Source organism: Choloepus didactylus, chromosome 2 (assembly GCF_015220235.1).
Source record: "Choloepus didactylus isolate mChoDid1 chromosome 2, mChoDid1.pri, whole genome shotgun sequence".
Taxonomy (NCBI): Eukaryota; Metazoa; Chordata; class Mammalia; order Pilosa; family Megalonychidae; genus Choloepus; species Choloepus didactylus.
The window spans coordinates 141,815,022-141,821,626 of record NC_051308.1 but is presented as its reverse complement, the minus strand read 5'-3'; the positions used below and the strand labels follow the sequence as shown (position 1 = coordinate 141,821,626).

General features: G+C 37.3%; 1 pseudogene; it reads left to right on the top strand.

Moving 5' to 3' along the window:
- Window positions 1-5,259: 5,259 nt before the first annotated feature.
- On the top strand, window positions 5,260-5,876 carry LOC119513492 (annotated as a pseudogene).
- Window positions 5,877-6,605: the final 729 nt, after the last annotated feature.

Sequence of the window (6,605 nt, the reverse complement as noted above, 5' to 3'; positions counted from 1 at the left end):
TGAAATTCGACCCCTGCCTAAGCATATACAAAAATGAAGACAAAATAAGGATCAAAGACCTAAATATGAAAACCAAAACCATAAAACTCTGAGAAGAAGAAACATAAGGGGAAATCAGGACCTTTTATTAGGCAATAGATTCTTGAACCAAATATATGAGCAACAAAAGAATAGATAAATTTGACTTTATCAAAATTAAAACCTTTGAGCATCAAAGGACATCACCATGAAAGTCAAAAGACGATGCATAGAATGTGGTTGCAAATCATGTATATAATAAGGGTTTCATATTTGGAATATGTAAAGAACTCCCGAAGCTCAAAAACAAAAGACAGACAATCCTATTTAGAAATGGGCAAAGAACTTGAATAGACATCTCTTTAAAGAAGATATGCAAATGGCCAATAAGCACAGGAAAAGATGCTCAACATCACTAACCATTAAGGAAATACAAATCAAAACCACAGTGAAGTACAATTTCTAACCCACTAGGATAGCTATTATTAAAAATAATAATAATAAGTTTGGGTAAGGTTGTGGCAAAATTGGAATTCTTGTGCATTGCTAGTAGGGATGTAAAACAGTGCTACTGTTGTACAGTTTGGTAGTTCTTCAAAACATTAAACACAGAATCTCCAGCAATTCCACTCTTGGGTACATACTCCAAAGAATTGAAAGCAGGGACTCAAACAGATACTTATATACCAGTGTTCATAACAACTTTATTCACAATAGCCAAAAATGTAAACAACACAAGTGTTCATTGACAGAAAAATGGAGAAACAATACATGCTACAAATATAAAATGGAATATTATTCAGCCATAAAAAGGAATGAAGTTCTGATACATGCCAAAACATGCATGGACCTTGAAAACATGCTAAGTGAAATAAATCAGACGCAAAAGGAGAAATAATATTATTCTAGTTATATGAAATATTTAGAATAAGCAAATTCATAGAGACAGAAAGTAAATTAGAAGTTACTAGAGTGGGAGAAGAATAAATAGGGAGTTTTAATGAGTAAAAAGTTTCCATTTCAGATGATTAGGAAGTTTAATAATGAAAGGTGATGATGGTAACACATTTTTAAGGTAACTAATGCTGCTGAATTTTATAGTTAAAAATGGTTTAAAGGCAAATTCTGTGATATGTAACATAATATCTATTACCACGATTAAAAAAACAACCCTACCATATTTGTTTTACTTTCATTTGATGGATAGGTAAACCAAGAATTTTAGAAGTTAAATAGAACTAGCCTACACAAATACTAAGGGTAGAACCAGGAGTCAAACCAGATAGCTAAGAAATGCAAGTATGTAGATTTTAATAAAAGCTGACAATTAACAGAAGCTGGCATAACCTTTAGTATTTACTCTTTGGTTGTCAGAAGATGATACTGAAAACAGGTCATTTCCTCTCCATTGCTTTAACCAAAGGGGGACACAAATATGGCCCTGCCCAGGGGAAGGGGCTCCCCTCCTCTTTGAGAAGGTCCCGGGATGCTGGACAATCTCCAGTTCAGAGTGGAAGAAATTGCTTCCATGCCCTAGGCCATGGCCAACCTAGCGAAAATTGCCTGATTTCCTCCAAAGTGGTAGTTTTCCTCTACTGGTTATTAATATGCTAGAAAAAGAAAAGTGCTTATAAACAACCTGAGTGCATGGACAATCTAAAATCATTAAAGTAATAGCTTATGAAAAGCATAGCAAAACTAATTATTACAGAGTAGCCTTGTGGAAAGATGAAAATTGCTGCATTCTTTAGGTCTATGCTGCTCTACTGAGTACAGAAAAACCCAGAAAGATTAATGGGTCTCTTCTGAGTATTTGGTTCCTCCCTCCCACACTCCTGCTTTTTCATCTCGTCTAATTTCCTTCTTGGTAACAACCATATAAGAGTGACCCTCCAATTGTTCTCATTCCTAATTTTTCCTTCTAGTTAATCTCTGATTTTTTTTTTTTCTTTTTTAACTCTAAAAATCATGAAAGTTTAAAATCTGAGATTTCAGCACTGAAGGAAGCTGTGGCCTCTTAGTAAAGTGACCCATAGGATGCATGTCTCCCTTTGCAAACATTTCCTTTGGTTGTTATCCAGCCTATGCTTGAGTGCTTTTCAGAGACAAGGAAAGGACAGCTGTGGTTGCCCTGACTACTGTCAGGTACCTTTTTGTTTAAAGCTATAACATGTCCTTTAATGCTTCCACCCACTATTCCTCATTCTATCCCTTAGGACCATAGAGGATAACCAGAATACCTTCTCCAAATATTTGAAGGCAGAACGTGTCGGCTCATGCATTCCTAGTGTCCAGCTCCAGTGCTAAGAGCTGGGCAAGTCTGCTAGGTGTTCCACCACAGGGAGTAGGGCCCAGGTGTAAAGGTCCCAGAGTTTACAGGGGAGGGGTGTTTACCTGAGATGGCTGAATGCAGCTGTGCGGAAAGAAGAACCAGAGTTTTTGTTGAGATGAGCCAAGGTTATATCTGAGGGAAAATGGGGTGAATGTTTGAAGGGAGAGCAGGGAATAGAATCAGGACATCAAACAGTAGATTTAGTAGCTCAGGGGGTCAGAAGTAGAGAAGAAACTGAAAGAAAAAGATCCAGAATTCCTTCAGTTCAGAACTAAGACAATGAAGAGTAGGTTTTCTTCAGGTGCTCCCCTCTTACACATGATTCATACAGGTCCAGAACCCATGCAGGACTAGATACCCTCAGTTTAAACATCCATACATCTTTCAATTATACATCACATGATAGGCTTTTACAACTGCCTTTATAATCTATTCTAGACTCTAGTTGAACATCTCACCAAATAATTAGTCATTAGTCGGTAGTACCCACCTGACCCTTTTGGGTAATAGGAGGTCAGAGAAAACACTTAAAAATCTACACCAGAGCTTGGAGCAGACTTTCTTTGCTCAGGAAAAGTCACTCTAATGGATCCTCTTAGTTATGTAAAGATAGCTTGATATACTGCATGGAAAGCACTTAGCATAGTCAACCGTAAATATCAGCACTTACCACCACTCCACCTTTAGGGTGAATGAGTTTCAGGGTTCTTGGACACTTGAAGGTACATGAGGCAGAGATGGCCATAAAGGAAAGATACAGATCATCTTGAGAATCAAGAGATTAAATTAAAATATAAAAGTTATAATACTTTGTTCATACTCTGAGTTAATAAAACAAGTCAGCCTGGTTTCATTTGGAATACCACGTTGACCCTTTTCAATCCCTTCTCCTTCTTCCAGATTTCTTAATGAGCACTAAAAGTGATTTGGTTGCATTATTCACAAGGTCATTGGGTATCCTGCAATGTAATTCATCCAGATCAGAAGATCTGAGCACACTTAAAGCAGTAGGATTTATTCATTCCAAAGTTCTCTGTGTTGAGCTGTGTGGTAGGTGCTGAGGATACAGTGACAAGGTCTATGAGAGCTCTCTCAGTAACCCTTCAGTCCCCTTGGACAGCACCTCTCCCTTCACAAAGCTCATTATGAGCTTCTTGCTGTGCATGTACTCTTACGTAGCAAGACGCCTGGATATCCTAAAAATCCTGAAAGTCTTTCACCACTGAGGTTACCTTAGCTTTTAAGATTTAAATAAAATGGAAAACCCAGCATCTCTTCCCAAACCTCTTCATATCCCTGGAGGATTATTCTCCTGGTCACCTTTTGGCTTAACTTCCTGCTTCCACTGAATTCTCAATCCCCACTCAGCCCCTCATCTCCTATATGTTGGCCCTTTTCCAGACCAAGTCACTCCACAGTGGAAACTGCCCAAATTCCTGTCCTCTCCATACCCTATCCTCAAGAAAAAATTCCCAGTTCAGTCTTCTGAAAATCAGAGGTGCCAACATAATTCAGTGGGGGAAAAGAAGTCTTTCCAAGACATGGTGCTGAAATAATTTGAGGTCCATATCAGAAAAAAAAATTTACCTACACCCTTATTTGCAATATACAAATAGACCTTAAACATACACCTTAAAACTATGAATCAGTCAGAGGAGGAGCTGTCATTTTTGTAAATAAAGTTTTTTACAGCCATACTCAATCCTTTACCTATTGTCTATAGCTGCTTGAGGTCCAAGGGTAGAGTTATGTTGTTAAGATGGTATGACCAGGTGGAGCGCTAACTTCCATCTTTCCCAGCAGCCACCACTGTGGAACAACAATATATCCTAAACTGCCTACAACACATTATACCAAAAAGAGTGCATCTCCATATACGCCAGAGTGCACAGAACTGCTTGTTCACTAAAATGTTTTGCCTTCAAGTGTTCAAGGAATGGCTTCTGTTTGCCTCATTGAACCCTGACTGAGGCAGGAGATAAACTGCTCCTGGGGGAAATAGCAACAAAGGCTCTGGCCTGGTAAAGAAACGTAGGACCCGAGGATTTAGCCTATGGGAAAGTTGAAAGGCACAATAAAAACACCAGGAATCTTCATGCACACTGAGACTCTGTGCTAACGAGGCAACACATTCTGAGCCTGACAGGTCTTGCGGAAGGCTAAAAAGGGTTCTGTGCCTGCACAAGAGATTCAACCAAATATAAGAACAAAATGGTGCCCAAGCAGCGGTGCCACTTCTGTAGGCTGACCGCAAGGCCAAAAGGATTTGGATCCAGTCCATGTTTCTTTTCCACCAACTCCAAATCAGCTATTGGGACCAGGCAGAGTGACTCACTGACTTGGAATAAAAGAGTTGGAAGAGGTGGTAAATATCACCTAATCTTCTCCCTCCAAATTATATGTATGAGGATCCTTCAGCTTTTGTATGTTAAAGTGATTTGCTCAAGGTCACACAGCTGGCATAGCTTAAAGGAAAATCCACTTTCCTGATTCCAGATCCAAACCTGCTTTTACTTTATCATGTGAGGGTTTAATCACTCCTCAAGTTTCAGTTCATTAGGTGCAGGTTTGGTCGTTTGGTAACCAAAAAGCTTTGAACAAATGTGCATGGGTTTGTATCCCAATAATGATTTCTAATTTTGAAATAATAAACAGAATGTCATGCATCCCAAAGTAACCATTTTGGAATAATTTTTAAACAGAAAAAATAATTTAATACATCAACAGACAGTACATAGCCAGCTGAAATGCAAGGAGAATTCAGCTTGTAGAATATATTCTACTTTGTTAGAAAGAGCCTTGAGCTTGTGTTGTTTATTATATTTTCAAACAATTAGCCTTCATGAAATCCAAAATATATACCACTTCTATACAGAGACTGAGCCCCAAAGTTTGGGATAAAATAAACATTTTTGGAAAAAGTGATTGAATTGGAAAATTGGACAGAGGGGAAAGGCCTCACTTCCCCTGTGGCAAAAAATACTTTCTCCTCAGGATCTGATCTGAATGCTGAGAACACTAGGAACTCCGGAGGATGGAATGGCCTGTGCGTGTTCATGCGAAACAAGATTTATGAGTCTTCCTTTAATAAGTGCTGCACTGATCCAAGGTCAGGAATTGGGTGGAGGAGCAGAATTTACTGAAGCCTGTGATTTCAGGTTAATGACTCCAGAGTGAGATCCAATTTGCCCAAGCAAATTGATTGAAATAATTGGCAGCAGGCAAGCTTTCAGTGTTAATTGAGGCCCTGAAATTGGATTCAGGAAAAGCTTTAAAAATTGGAATGGTTGAAGTAGTCTTGTAGTCTTCAGATGAAACTGTACTTCTAAAAGAGGCACAAGAGTGGCTAAAGCAATTTATCAAAGGGCCACCAGAAGTAATTAGAGCTTTGAAAAAATCTGTTTCTTCAGGCAAAGGGTTATGTTTCAAGGAGGTATTACAAATTGAAATAGATCTTTTAGGAATGGTTTGGAGTGGACCTGCAAATTTAAAGGCTGTTGCTAGGGAAGGAAAATTTAATAAATAACTAATGTTTTAAAATGTGAATTATTACAAGTAAAGCTCCAATGATTAATATGCATAAATGTTAAATGGTGTTAAATTTAGACATTAGACCTGCTTTGAAAAAAAAAAAAAGATTGTATGACACAAGCCTAAAATATTTACTATCTGGTCCTTTTAGAAAAAGTTTGCAGATCTCTTTTCTAGATGAAACTATGGGAGAAAATCAATGGAAACATTTCTCATGTAGGATATAAAAAGCATGAACCATAAAAAGAATACACTGTTAAACTAGACTTCATAAAAATTAAAGTTTCTGCTCTTTAAAAGAACTCTTAAGAAATGAAATTCTTGGCACAAATTGGGAGAAAATATCTGACATGGGACGTGTTTCTAAATTATATCAAAAATACAACTTAATAATAAGAAAGCAAGTCAATAAAATAATGTGTAAAAGATTAGGACAATTCAAAAAAGAAAATACATACTAATTATTTGAAGAGGGGAATTTTAATATAAAAATTGTTAGCTAATAGAAGGTGGTTAACTAGTAAAAGAGGTAAAAGGGATCCTGTGGGGTCCAGAAGTAGCAGATGTAAAGAAAGCGTGTAACAAAAATGTTCAAAAATTGATTGTGATGTTGAATACACAACTATATGATGAAACTGTGAACAACTGTACACTTTTGATGATTGTATGGTATGTGAAGATAGTTCAATAAAATTACATTAAAAAGAAGAAAATATAAAACTAG